The 15,352-nt window shown below is 39.9% G+C and overlaps 1 protein-coding gene across 3 annotated transcripts in view; it reads left to right on the top strand.

The window, feature by feature from the left end:
* Positions 1-2,239: 2,239 nt before the first annotated feature.
* Positions 2,240-15,352, top strand: part of Ttll7 (tubulin tyrosine ligase like 7) — a 133,100-nt gene continuing 119,987 nt past the window's right edge. Inside the window, exon 1 of one of the 3 annotated variants that reach the window (XM_060392560.1) lies at positions 2,240-2,413. The gene's annotated coding sequence lies outside the window, so the exon portion shown is untranslated. The remainder of the gene's footprint in view (positions 2,414-15,352) is intronic. The other 2 variants (XM_021647987.2, XM_021647988.2) reach the window with 2 other exon arrangements.

The following is a 15,352-nucleotide window of genomic DNA, read 5'->3' as shown; positions in this document are numbered from 1 at the left end:
TTCCCTTAAGCCATAGAAAAAATTTTCTCTCCCCATCTCTGACCTGCATTTTGTCATGAGGCTTAGAGAAATAGTTCATAGAACCAGAACCTCCTGTGGTCATTTTGGAAAAAGATTTTTATGTCCCTACTATGTCTTTCAGGGTCCTGAAAATAATTTCAAGACACTGAAGGAGAGTGGAGGGTCAGACTGTGTGACATTACCCAGCTACATTCACTTTGATAACATCCCAAGGTCACCATCATAAAAAGTTTCCTTTATTCGGAAGCACATATGCTAAAACATCCACTTACAAATAGGTAGCTATAGATGACACAAGACCATCAAAGCTCGAAGATATATAGGCCATTTCCCTTCTTTCTATATCTATTTCTGTCTTTAGCCATTCCTTTAATTCTTCCTAACCCTATTGCTGTACCTTAAAGGAGAAACAGTTGACCGTGGAGAGAGCTGCACATATCTGAGGCTGAGGCTATGTGCCCTGTGTTGAAGCTGTTGGCTTCTATAGGGACCTGGCGGTTTGGGCTTCCCAGCAACAGTGGGCTCCAGGGATATCTGCTATGCTTCTGCTGACATGTGAACAATAACATCAATTAACATCACCACGATAGCACACAGCATGGGAAAACGACTTTTGTTCCTGATTCCTGTAAGTACTTTCTTGAGCTTCAAAGTTCAAAGCTTGACTCTTACGCATGTTTGAGATTGGAAGGTGGGTGACCTGAAGTTTAAATGTGGTGGGAAGTATAGGCATAGAATAAATGACAGAGCAAGACTGACCAGCTAACAGGCAGTGACAATGATGCCTCACTCTCCCAGAATGCTCCATTGATCTTCTGACCTTGATGCCCTAGCTACTTCTGGGAAAAGTCCATTCTGTCCTTTATGGTCCCCTTTCTACCTCAGGGTGATGCCCATCTTAGATACTTAAATATCCCTTTTCCACCATAAAATCCAATTTTCACAAAGGTCAAACTCATACCTTTGTCCCAGAGATAGCTATGTTAAGGCTTACAGTGTATCTTTCCCCAGAGTATCAAGTCTAGATACTAAACATTAGGTCTGCTGAGGGTACTTGAACCCAGCCTTTAAAAACCATGCAAAACCCCATTTACAAACCAGGAGCCTTTCCACTGATCTCAACAGGAGTAGGAAGGGCAGCAAGTGAAGGCTAGACACCGTAATGCTCATCGGAAATGCTCAGTTTATGTTGGGTTACTCAAGAGGATAACACTTTAATCCAGAAACAGTAGCTTTCAGTTGTGAAATTTCATTTTATTTCGGGTACATTGAGCCCCCCACCTTTCCTTACAAAAGGAAGAGCTATACGGTTGTTTGGTCTTAACCATTGTCTTCAGGGAACATGTGTGGGCCTGCCTGGGCCAGGGGCAGGGATCATCGAAATCAAGAAAATTTCATGTTTATGAACTCTAACCAGTCCTGTGATGTTCATTTCATGTATGATCACGATTATTTCCCAGTTACCAACACAGTAACCTCTGAAATCACGAGCAAGAAGCCACAACTATTCTTGAATTTTTCTGGAATCTTCCATAGATCTGTTCAAAGGGTCCATCCCGTCAAACTACATTTCCCAACTTCCATGTTGAGAATTTGTTGGTGGACTCGACAGTCTCTAACCACCTCAGTCATAGAAACCACGGTCTTACTGTCTAACTTTAACAGTTGGCTTTTGGTACCCACTTATCAATAGCTAAACAAGGATGCTTAGAGAAAAGAGCAGAAGAGCCCTTTTCTGAGATCCGAGGTACCTCTCTGTCTGTGAAAAGCTGACACGTTGACTGGGGACTTGGTGGTCTAGGTCACAAGGTGAAGAAGGAGGTGGCTCAGATAGGTGTCAGGCCAGTTCCCGGAGCATCCCCTTAGGAGGGGACGCCACACTGGAGCTTTCGTTGCTAGGTCCTCTGTTAGAGGCGTTCTGAATGCTCCCTGAGCGGGACCAAGGATAAGGTGGGATGAGGGGTGCCTCGGAAAGCCAAGCTCATTCTTCTGTACAGTTGGAGGAGAGGTCGCGGGTCCAGGAGGTCCCCAGCTGGCAGGACATGCAGCGGGCAGCGGTCCTTTCTCCTCCTTGGTCCCTCCTGCCTGTCGCCAGCCTTCCCGGGGCTTAGTGCTCGCTCCTCCCGGAAAGACGCGCACCCCTGGGCGCAACGGCAAATGGTCTGGTCCGTTGGTAGCCACCACCTCTTGGGCACGACAGCTGCTCCAGCTGCTCCTGGTCTAGTCGAGCTTCTGAGCTCTGAGCCCTGGCTTCCCCGGGAGGTGGGCGAGCTGCGGGGATCCCAGGGCCACCGGCGCGGGGCCCACTGGGGAGCAGCCAGCCGCTGGCGGGGAGTGTGAGCCAGCGAGGGACTGGCCACTGGAGTCACCCAGAGAGGGGTTGCAGCCAGCCGTAAGTACCTGCCTTGCCCCTGCCCCTCCCCTCCACCTCCGAGGTCGAGGCTCCCATTCTCCTGAGTCCCTCTCCTGGAGACAGGCCTGGTGGAAGCTGTGAGGACGGCTGCTGCCAGCTCATGATTCAGCATCATTGGCGTCCAGAGGTTTGGGCAGAAGGGGGAGGGGACTGGACAGGGTTATTTGTGGGGTCCCACCGCAGTTTCTAAACCCGCCCTGGCAGGGTGAAGGGGACAGCGCTCCGAGTCCCCGCAGGGTTGAACTGTCATGGTTTTCTGTCTGCAACCCCAGTGTCAGAGCATGCTGTGCGTTCTTGAAAGTGTGTCAGTGAGATGTCTTTTCCCACACACCTCCTTTCCTCTGCTTCTCATTTCACTACACATCCACTTTATTTGATATCAAAACATCCCCCCAAACGGTGAAAAATTTCTGTAGAGTGTGTCCTATATTCAGCATGGGTTTGACAGATTCATATAAAAAGAAGATGTATAGGAATTATAAATAATATCATATTTTAGGTACTTTGTGAGTGTGTGTGTGTGTGTGTGTGTGTGTGTGTGTGTGTACAGCTGAGTTATCACATTAACCCAGAGCCAGGTGTGGAAAGTGAGGAACAGAGAGATTTTAAATTATGATTTCAAGGTCACAGAACAGGAATTTGAATCTAGGTCTCTCTCATTACAAAACCCATGGACCATCATCTACTTACTGTCTCACTCCATATTGGGTCCACATATGCACTCCTAGATGTTAAGTATAATTAATTTTCATAAGAGTAAACTCAGACACTAGCAACGGCAACCTGTAAACTTTGTGCACATTGCCCTGAACACATCAGAGTGATCATGTGAGAAAACATCCATTTCCTTAGCATCTAGCAAAAAAGATTTATTGGACAACAGTTTATGGGGCGAGCTAGGTCCACCCAGAGATGCCCAACCTGGTTTTGGGTGGTGATATAGGCCAGCTGCTCTACTCTTGGAAGAATAAACTAGCATCACAGTAAGAGATCTGAAAATTGCCATTTTTACCTTTGGATGATATTCGAAGGAAGAGCAGTTATCTAGTTTATGGGCTGTGAGACTTCGTCATGCACACTAGAGTGATAGATAAACCCAGACTCCAGTGCTGTTTGATTGTCACAGCTCTGTGACTTGGCATAAAGAGTGATATTTTATAGGTTAAGTAGCTGGAATATAAAAAAGGTCCAAGGCCATCCAGTAAGTGGTAGAATAGGAATGAGCACTTACTCCTAAGTGCTGCTTCATTTATTAAAAAGAAAGAACAAACATGTGTGTGTTGAAGTAAGATGGAAATGTGAAGAGCGGGAAATGGGCTTGTTAATTGATGCCCTGCCCTTCGGAGTCAACAATCATACTGACCTTGTATGTTCCTTTTGCAGAAATAATGGGCAAGCACTAGGGTCCTTTGACTTGCTTTCATTTATGATTTATGAATTTTCTCTTAAGCTATACAACTTTTTGTTGTCTTGGGTGTCAGGTTGCTAATGTACAGATGGTGTTTATTTCTAAGTCCTGGCAGAGTGTTTGATGGCATACAAGAGCATAGCTATTTGGCATTTGGTTTATCACTTCTAAAGCACTGGATCATTTGATTTGGAGAGGTTTTTATTTATTTATTCAAAATATTTTTGTCAGTGGGGATATTGATGGACTAAAGCCCACTGCTTAATTAAGGATACAACATGGAGGAAAACATTTATATTTGTTGTTCAGACAAAACTGCAGGAGAAGCAGGATTCTCTGTGTGGTCTTAAGTTGATTTTTAGAAGGTTATTTTATTTGTTATTTATATTCTAAAACCTTGGTGTGGTATATTGCAATCCAATCTTTTTGATCCCAAGAGGAACCTTAGAATTGATATGAATGAATAAGCAGAAATAGACCATTACTGCTCTAAAAGCAGAAACTGAAAAGTGCATGTCCTGGTTGTGATGTCACAGGCAGCATTTTAAAACAGCATGCTTCATGTAGATAATATCACTGAGGGCACAAATATAATACCAGCCTGCCTGTAGAACTCTCCCTCCTCTTTGCCTCTGTGTGCATCTGACTAAAATAACTACTGAGAAACTTCTAAATTTCCAACTTCAAGGAACTCTAAGTCCAGCTGAGAGGTATTTACCTACTTGGCAAGAACAGAATGATACAAAATGAGCTTAATATTAGAAGGTGGGTGAGAACAGGGAACTGTTAGGAACTCAGTGGTTGGTCGGAGGGTCAGGGATGTCTCCCTGCACAGAAGTGAGTTAGGTGAGTATCTGAAACTCGGGCATTTTTCCCTATAGGTAGAGAAACAGGGTCAGCTGAGACGTGCTTGGCACTGGGCTATGAGGAACCCTGAATGTCAGGCATGGGATCTGTTTCTGATGTGGCAACCACAGAGAACTACTAGAGATATTTTTAATCAGAGTGAGTTTTTCTTGTTCATCTTCTTTGCCTCCATACCCTTGCAGAAAAATAAAATCCTTTTGGATACTAAAAGGATTATTAGTTAAATGCAGAGAAGAACCATTCTGTGAAAATAAAATATTTCCCTTCTAAAGAGATTCACCCTTTAAAGTTTTATCCGTTGTACAATTGTGAACAAACTGGAAAGTATAAAAATGTAAATGAATAAGGTACTCTTACCAAGTAAAAACAACCATTGATGGCATTATTTGTGTTTGGTTTTAATCATGATGTTAATTAGTACTGTATTTATTTTTTCTTTTAGTTCTCTAACACTAGTTTTCACCAAATCATAAGTGATTACTAAACATTTTCAATGCCTGTATAACTTTTCATGAAGTAGACATACTAATTTCTTAACCATTCCTCACTGTCAATATATTATTGAAAATATATATTGTGATGTCATGATGAACATTTTAATGCATAAACTTTTATATTTTAAAGATTAATTCTGTAGGCTAACATCTCTGGGAAAAGGGTATGCACTCTCCAAATTAGACTATTTCAATAATTTTTGAATTCCTACTAAAATTTATGTGTTCAGCTTAGGACTTTACATATTGGGTATCAATAGTTGTGTATTGTTAAAATCACACTGTCATGTCTGTGGTTTCTCAGGTCACACTGTTTCAGGCAACTCCACTTTCCATTAGAACAATTTACTGCATCCTAAGAACTGAACGAAAGGTGGGCATTTAGGACAAGAGAAGGAAGAAGGCACAAAGTCAGAGAACAGGTTTGGTGAGAGTAGGTTTGAGTGTCTGGTCAGAGAAGAGGTACTTGCGATTGAAGACCTTCTGCTTCTGTTTGTGGATCCAGCCTCACCACCTTTCTCCTAGCAGAAACTACATCCCAAATTAGTCTCCTTTGAACTCCAGCCTGTGTTCTCCTCTGTCCGCTTCTCAGGTCTTTAGCTTTGGTACTCTAGCAGTGCTGGGCACGGACTGGAGCTCTCTCAGTCTATATCATAGAGAATATGTTACCCCTGCCACACCCCAAGTCTTAGCAGGAGCCCCTAGTGCAAAGTACAAGGATACATCGGAAGCACATTTGATGGGCTCTGAAGTTCCTGTTTACTCCAGAGATGACCTTTGAGCAGAGTGGCAGCCAGATGTTTAAAATGCTTAGTGTCACCTCTCAGCACTTGGAGTCTTACCCACTTTTCTCACCAGAGGGGGGAAAATCCTCTTTTGGAGGAGACTGTGCCTCAGTTTCTCTTATGTGTTGCAAAGCTGCCTAACACTCTCTCTCTATTATGGGTAAGACAGGAGCCCAGTGTTGAAAATGTGTTTTACTTGGGCTCTTGACTTATTCCCCAACATTCTTTATGGGGCTTCCCTCAGGACTTACTTCCATCCTCTGTGCTTTGGTCATGAGACTGGGGCTCTGCTGAAGTGGTTGGCTCTAAAATTTCTATGGTGCTCATGGAAGGGGAACCAAGGGCTATGACTTGAGGACACAGTTAGAACCTGAGGCTCATTCTAATATGAGCCAGCCTTGAAAACTAAAGCACTGCATTGCAAACCACAGAGAAACGTGACCCTCTTTTTAGGTCCCAACAGATGATCCCTGGGGGAAGCTAGGCTTTCAAGGCTGAGTATTTTAAGCTGGATTTGCCTTATGTTTGCTTGGAGACTATTATCAAAAAGTTTGCTTAAGTTCTTAGAAGCTTGCAAATCCACTTCGAATCTCAGCAAAAGTAAAGTGGGCTTTAACAGTCTCTGGACATAAAAGTAGAAAGTTTAAACAGGTTTACCTATTCATTCCCCTTTGTCTTTATTTCCCATTTGATATTTAGCTCTGACCATTAGTGACAAAGATAAGGCAATGGGCTTGTTTAGGCTATGGGGAGGGGGTGAAACATTAATTTCCCCCTTTACTTTCCCACATCTTTTCGTTGTGGGAAAAGTACCTGGTTGGTTGATTTTTGTTTGTTTGTTTGTTTGTTTGTTTGTTTTAGAATTCAATGGTTAAGAGCTCAGTGGGACTTCTCAGGGTGGTCCAAAGGTCTCTGAGTTTGCTTCCCCCTCCACTGAAGGTAATGATGTTGATATGTAAAACCACCTACGTTGGCTGCTGTTTCTAAGTTGTTGGGATACCTGAACTTCCAAATCTATGTTATTTTTGTCCTTCTGCCTAGCCATGTGAAATGGAACATTATATTTGACATAGGACTATTTTTGAACATTTCTAGCTCTTTCACCCACTGCCTTGTGAAGTGTGAACAAGTACCACAGCTAATGTGACAAGATGAAAATAGCCTAGTGTCTATTTAAAATTTATTTTTTTTTATGTTAAAAGTTTCTCCCTCCTCCATTAATGTTTGGGCAGTGAAGGTGTCTTTTAGAGGAAGTTGTATATTTGTAGATTGAGTAGGTGAAGGGACAGTAACCCAGGCAGCATCCTCAAGATCATGGCTGTAGGTCATTCCATGGCTGGCTTGTGGATATGCTTAGGCACTCTCATTAAAGGCAGTTCCATCCCTCTTTTATAAGTTTATTCCTACTTGAATTGAAGGTAGAAGTTGTTTTAATTGTCATAGCCCTATTATACTTTAAATATGGCATATTGGTAAGAAATGCAACTGTAAGTTGAGTCACTGCATTTCCTGGAAACACCCTAATGTGTAATTTTGTCATAATTGAAAGTCTACTTTTTTTTTGAAAGGTATTTTATCATCAGTTAGAACATATGGTCATGTGTAACATCTGGAGTGATAACTGGAGGAGCAGAACAGTTAGAGTGTTTCTCAGCCTGTGTCTGGCACAGTCTGCTGCTTACTAATGGCTCTGGGATAGTCCTGGGAAGAGATAAGATGGAAACTGATCCCTTTTCTGTAGTCAGTTGTTTAATATTCATTAGCCATCTGTGAGCGTTTTCATTTAGTTTCAGATTTGATCACATCCAAGAAATAATCTTGAGTGACATAGCATTTATAACATCTAGAATCCTGTGATTTGCAGGTATCATTTTGTCCATTTTAACAATGTGAAAGATAGAACTAAAGGGACAACAAACAGCCAAACATTAGCATATAAAGAATTAGCAGTTGGCTCATAGCCATTCCTATTAGATGCACATTTTGATACCTGTTGCTAGCACTTTTATATAAAATTAAGAGGATGACTTTTTCTGGTTTATTGATAGCTTTTTGTTTTTGCTTCCTTTAGGGTAGTTGAAAAAAAAACTTAAGTTATTGGATACTGGTGTGATCAATATGTACACATTTCAACCCATCAGTTTTGGAATATATAAAATAATCATTCTTAGAACTCGTTACAGCTAAGTTAAAAAAATCAGATATCGTAAGTATTAAAACAAGGACCATTGCTTCTCAAAATCAATGAGGTTGGGACAGAGAGATGACTCAGCAGGTAAAGTGTCTGCTACACAAGCCTGAAGACCAGAGTCTGAACTCTGGAACCAATGATGTAAATGCTGTTTTTAATTTCTCAGATGAGAGACATTCCCAAGCTTTTCTATATCTTGCTGAACCCTCGATGGCTGATTTAATCCAACTGTTCTGGTCTAAACTCTCCAAGCTGACTGATTTAAACTAGCTACTCCTGGCTTCTGACAGAATTGCTCTGCCTAGCCTCAAACTAATTCTGGCAATGTGTTTTAATCTTCTAACTGCTTCTCATTCTCTCTAGCTTGTTCTGTCTTTAGCTGTGTCTATCTTGTTCTCTATGCAGTCTATCTCTGTAAAACTGTCCTAGTAAAAACTCTTCAGTAAATAAACTCTTCTCTTTCACTGTGCTGTTCTTTTAAAAAAATATTTATTTTTATTAATTACAGTTTATTCACTTTGTATCCCAGCTGTAGCCCCCTCTCTCATCCCCTCCCTCCCTCTTCTCCTCTCATGCTCCTCCCCCAGTCCACTAATAGGGGAGGTCCTGCTCCCCTTCCCTCTGACCCTAGCCTATCAGTTCTCATCAGGACTGGATGCATTGTTTTTCTGTGGCCTGGTAAGGCTGCTCCCCCCTCAGGGGTGTGATCAACAAGCCAGCCACTGAGTTCATGTCAGAGATAGCCACTAGGAAACCCACTTGGAAACTGAGCTGCCATGGGCTATATCTGTGCCAAGGGTTCTAGGTTATCTCCATGCATGGTCCTTGGTTGGAGTATCAGTCTCAGAAAAGACCCCTGGGCTTTCCTCGTGGAGCTCCTCTCTCTTCCTTCTTTTTCTTTTGAAACTTGTAACCTTGATTTCTTGGTGATAGAGTTTACAGATCCTTTGATATTTACTTTTAATGCTAAACATGATTTAATCATCTGCAAACCAGAAACATTTTTTTTTTTCCTTTTAGGCTAGTTACACACCTTGGTTACTCTTGCCTTGGCTGGAGTACAATGGCTGAAATTTCATTTTGTATTAAATAAAAGTTATGAGCCAATATCTTTTGCCTTGTTCCCAATCTTAAGCAGACATCTCTCAGTCACTATTAAGTACAGTGCTACTTGTAATTTGTGTGTGTGTGTGTGTTGTTGTTGTTGTTGTTGTTATGGTCACCCCTTTGTAGCTTTCAACACTTCCACAAAGCGAAAATGTTTAAAAAATTACGTCTGTACTGAATATATGTATACATTTCCTTTTCATTATCACTCTTAAAAAATATAGAATTACTATTTGCATGGCATTTGTGTTGTATTGTCAGTAATTTAGAGATGGCTTAAAGAACGTGTGAGAGGATTTGTGTCTATTAAATGAGGATATTAGGCTGTTTTATGTAAGGAATTTGAACACTGATAGATTTTGGTATCTAGTGGGGATTTGGGGACTTCTGTACATGCTGTTTATGGCGGTCTATTGACATTCCTCTTTATTTCTAGTGCAATGAGATTTTTTTTTTTTTTTTTTTTTACCATGAATGGAGGTTACATCCATACATGGTAACACATGTATGTGATTCCAGTACTTGTGAAGTAGAGGCAGGATTAGGAGCTCAAGGTTATCCTTGGCTGTATAGTGACTTTGAAGCTAGTCTGGGCTATACAGGATCTTCAAAATGTAAAAGTAAAATGATTGCTAGTTGATATGAGTGTTGTTGATAAGGCACATCACAGTGATTTTTGAATAGTGACTCAACTTTATAGACATGAAATAAATTTTGATTAGTCACCAGTGTATGTGTATACATGATTTGCATTTACACATATGTATATGCACACATTTGCTAAATTTTGTTAAGGACATTTGCATTTGAATTTATGAAGGACAATAGTCTGGGACTTCTTTCATTCATGTACTTTTTGTCTGATTTTGGTTCCATGTACTAGAACATGAGTTGGGAACCATTTCCTCTTTTATATTCTGAAGGAGGTTGTATGAAAGTGGCATTAAGCTTTTGGGTGTTTGGCAAGGTTCAGATCAAACCATCTGGAACTGGAAATGTTCTTTTCAAGAGTTTTTAAACTAAAAAATATTCTTTAATAGTTGGATAACTGTCCAAGTCATCTCTTTTCTCTTGGAATGAGATTTGGTAGCTTGTGATTTTTAAGAAAAATTCCTAGGTTATTAGACTTATGCATACATTTGTTCCTGGGTTTCCCTTACTACATACTTTTTATATCTTGGGTCTTTTTCTGCTTGTTTTAGCTTTATTTTCTCTAATTTTTCAAAGTTCTTAACTACAAACTTATAATATGGATTCATTATTGCTTCTCCTATCTCATGTCAACATTTATGCTCAACACAATTTCTTTATCTTATAGAGTGTGATGTTATATTTTTATTTATAGTCCATTCTAGATCAGTCTTTAAGAAAGCATTTCCCTTAAGACTTCTGTTTTGACTCATGGGCTACTGAGGAACATTTTTTTTTCTGTGTATGTTTTTAAAGATTTTATTGTATTTTTTTTACGTGTTTATGTTTGTGTGTGTGATGTGTGTGCAGGTGCCTATGGGGGCCAGAAGAGGGCATTCTTAGAGCTTGAATTGCAGCAATTGTTAGCCTCCAGACAGTGTTGTTCAGTGTTGGACTGAACTTGGATCCTTTGGAAGAGCTTGAAGTGTTTTTACCCTTGATTCTTCTTTTCATTTCCCTTTTATATTTCTCAAATTAAATTTTTTGAGTCTCACTATTTGACCCAGGTTGGTTTTTACATCAGAGATTCAGGTTATCATCTGGCTTAGCCTTAGCTAGAACTACAACCACAGGCTGTGATGCTGGGCTGAGAAAAGACACTGATTTTTGCTCTCGTTTCTGTTTTGGTTTCCAGCTTATTTTTACTTAGTTAAAGAATCTTCTCTGTTGAAATGGTTTAAATCATTTGCCTACAAGTTGCTTTGGTTTGTAAATCTTCCTGTTTTATGGTTGAAAATACATGATAAAAGCTTGATGGGTTCCTGAAATAATGTGTATTCTCCTGGTTTTAAGTAGAAAATGCTAAAGCCAACCATATCCTATCAGCTAATTCACTGCTCATCTCTACTCTCTGAGTGTAGCTTTATAAACATCCTTATATATGTAGGGTCACTCACTTATTTTTTTTCTGTGACTACTATTTCAATAGCATAATATCCTTCAGCTCCACACACTTCGTCACAGAAAACAAGATTGTCTCTTTAAAAGTTGAATAGTATTCCACACCATATAAACATGCAATTTATCTATCTATCTATCTATCTATCTATCTATCTATCTATCTATCTATCTATCTATCTATCTTTCTAACTTATGTGTTTATTTGTTGAGTGACACTGGGCCTGGAGTCCTGTCACCCCTCTGGTCCATGCAAGGACTCCCAAAGGATAGACCAGGTCCTCCTTGTCCAAACTAACCCCACTGAAAGGTTATTGTCAAGATCTGATTCCACTAGTAACTTTTGATATGCTGAACTTCTGAATGAGTCAGAGTCAAGTTCTTGCCTTACCTCCCACACCTGTTCTGAAATTATAAACAACTAATTTGACAACAACCAAAAGTATTTTATATAAGAAATCTTCATTTTGATTGTTGTTTGATTAGAGCTGTTGAATTTTAAGTAAATGCTATTCTAGTACCTACTAAGAGTTCTTTTGATTTCCTTCCCCCCAAAACTTCCCAGTCTCTGCTGAGCAATATTCTACTTACAACTCATATGAGATCAACTTTGTTATATTTCATATGTGGATAGTAGTTCTCATGCACTACTTACCTTTTGTTTCTGATTTGTTTCACTTAACATAGTGCTCTCCAGTCCCATCCATGTTTTCACTGATGACAGGCTTGTTTTCACTGCTGTTTTATTATTAAGTAATAGCACATTGCATACATGAACCACACTGCCATTGTGCATCTGTTGATAGATACTGTATCTATGTGGTAACTCATGAGAATAGTGCTGCAGTAAATATGAAAGCAAAGATGTCTTTTGGGCATATGGATTTAATTCCCTTCGCTGTGAACCTGGCAGAGGGATGGCTTGAGCATCTGATAGATCCATTTTACTTCTTGGTAAACTTCCATACTGTTTTCTGCAATAGCTCTGCTAATACACATTCTCACCAGCAGTGTCAAGAGTCCCCATGTTTTTCACATGCTTACCAATCCTTAGTATTCTTAATCTTCTGTATTAGACATTCTTACTGGAAGGTGTGACACAGTGACGTAGATGACTGCTTTCTGACAAAGTGCATTTCTTCCCTGTGCTATGTGGGATCTCCAGTCTGCCATTCTCGAGGGTAGTTGGGAAGGATAATCCTTCCTTTTTATGAGATGATTATAACCTCGACATCTTATTTGCACTTTGGATTGAATTCCAGGGAAGGACCCTTTCAAGAGACTTTGTCCTCCATCTGCAGTTTCTTGTCTGTCTGTGAGGTGCCAGGCAGATGTCCTGAGAAGATGAGAAGGAAGGGCTTCCTGGATTGATAAAATCTCCTGGGCCTATTAGTAACTGGATCTCCCTTTCTGATGTGGTGGTGTATTAAACAGCTGTTTTTATACAAATCCCATACAGACAAAGCATGACTATTCTGCCCCTGAGGTGATTGGTTATATCCTTGGTAGGTGAGGCAGATCTTTCGGAGTACTTATCTCATGGACTGAAAGGAGGAAAATAGAAAACAGTAGCTTGGGGGCTGCTGTAGGGCATGGTACCTAAAGTATAATCTGCATAAGCAGGTGAAATTGTCACAGGACTCCCATGAGTACGTATGGAAAACATTGCTTGTTTTAAAAAAATGCAGATAACCTCTCCTGGAATCACAGTATAGCTGTGTGGTTTTGATACAGCCACAGTCTCACTTTCACTGCCCCCTCCCTTTTCTGGCTCTAGAGAGTCAAATTTAAAGTGAAATTGAAGTAGAAGAAAACTGTGGATTTTCCCCTCTCTCAGCCCTGCTGTGTGCCAGGAGGAAATGGTTGGCTTAGGTCTTTACCTACTTTGGATGTTATCAGAATGGAGGATGCTGAATGCTATTGCTCCTGAGGCGAGTTAGTGGCACTGTCCACTTTCATCCAGCCTTGGCTGGTGTCTGACACTAATAGCCAAGCCTGTGTTATAAAGTGAAGCTGTACAAAGAAGACCATAAAGGCTTTTGATTTGGGCCAAACATTGAGAGAGAATAGTGGTGTGTAATTTTACCCCACATTTTAAGATTATGTGGTGAAGTTGTCACTAGAACTTTTCCATCCTCTTATAATTAAAAAAATTTTTTACACTGATAAATTTTAGATCTAGATTTTAAAGTTTTTATATTCTTTAGCTGAGAATATACATGTAGGCAATGATATTTATTAAACCTCTTAATATTCAGATCACTGTACTCTAAAGGATTTATGTTATCAGCAATGTAAGGTATTAAAGTTGATACTAGCATATATAATTTGTACTGTAGAAGCATACTATCGATTTTTCAGAAGTCCCAACATTTCAGTAACTTTGATAAATGGGAAGACACAATAAAATTGCTTTATAGAGATGTACACACAGAAAAAAGTTTTTCTGATGAGGCAAAAAAGTCAAGATCAAGAGAGGATCAGTGGCTTTCATTCAGAAATTTCCCCTTTATAATTTATGTTCAGAAGAAGCAATAACTTCTTAGTATATCTTAATTGCTCAGCAAATGTTTCCTGAATTAAAAGTAAGTAGGAAAAGATGAATTAGACATATCTATTTTTATTGAATTTGGTAAAATAGGCTGATGTAAAGAACTGTGGCTGATTTGGTAAAGCTGGTTTCAAAGTTTGTCTTTTGGGGCACTAGAGAGATAGCTCAGCCATTGAGTGAGCTGGGTTCCCAGTACCCACACTGGGTAGTTCACAACCTCCTGCAGTTTTACGCAGCTCTAGGGAATTAATGTAGCACCCTCTTTTGGACTCCACAGGTACTGCACTCACATGCACACACCCTCAATGACAAACAAATGCACGTAAGGTTTTAAAGGAGCTTGTCTTCCTGTTTTCTGAAATGATCTTTGGCAGAGAAGCTTGTCACTGAGACTCTATGTGTCTTATCCAGGCATTAAAATAATGGTAGTAGAAATTTGTCTCCCTTCAGAAAGATGGATGACTCTCTTTTATCTTAATAATTTATTTCATATCACCAAAATATTATGGGCAGAGTAGTGCGGAGGTGCTTGATCTATCTTTTTAAAAAGTAAATTCTCTATGTACTAGAAGGTTTTTTTTTCACACACTACCATTTTTAATAAAAATATTTCAGCAGGGCTGGAGATGCGGCTCAGTTGGTGGAATGCTTTCCTCCATGGAAGTAAGCCCAATTCTCACCACAGCATAAACTATGGGTGGTGGTGCAAGCCTATAACCCTCTGACTTGCAAGGCAGAAGCAGGAGGACAGTAGCTCAGATATATCTCTGGCTATGTAATGAGTTCAAAGATAGTCTGGTCTACAAGTCCTAAACAGACAGATGAATAAGAACAAGAACTTTAAGGCAAATATTTTTAAAAATATGATGTAATTTAAGAGGTAGTGCAATAGTGCCATTGATCAGTTGATTCTACCTTAGAGAGAGAAAGGGGAGAGGTGACAACTGATTTGGGCTGAATGCACACAGGAGAAGAAAGACACTTGAGATTAGAGAAGACCACAGGGAAGTGTAAATTAAAGAGGAAAGGGCATTTTCTATATTGTTTTACATCTAGGTAGAATATCCTTCAAACTTATTTTCTCTAAGATTGTGGTAAGAAATACAATTTTCTTTTTGACATTGTCTGCACCTACACACACAAAAAGAAGATTCAAGATAATACAGATGGCACTTTCTTACTTCACACAGTCTGGAGGTTATTTTATTTATCATTTTCTTTTAAAAATGTTTCTAATTTAAATAGAATAACATGACTTTTTCTTCTCCCTTTCTTTTCTCCAGCCCCACCAAGCTACCCTCCATTTTTCACATCTCATCAAGTTGATATACTCATTTTTTTTTGTTAAACACACACGCGCACGCGCACACACACACGTATGTATGCATGAATGTTTAAGGACAAGTATATGTGGACATAACTTTCTG

The sequence above is a fragment of the Meriones unguiculatus genome, chromosome 10 (assembly GCF_030254825.1).
Source record: "Meriones unguiculatus strain TT.TT164.6M chromosome 10, Bangor_MerUng_6.1, whole genome shotgun sequence".
NCBI lineage: Eukaryota > Metazoa > Chordata > Mammalia > Rodentia > Muridae > Meriones > Meriones unguiculatus.
Note: the sequence above shows the minus strand (reverse complement) of the source record. Positions and strands in the feature narration are given on the sequence as shown.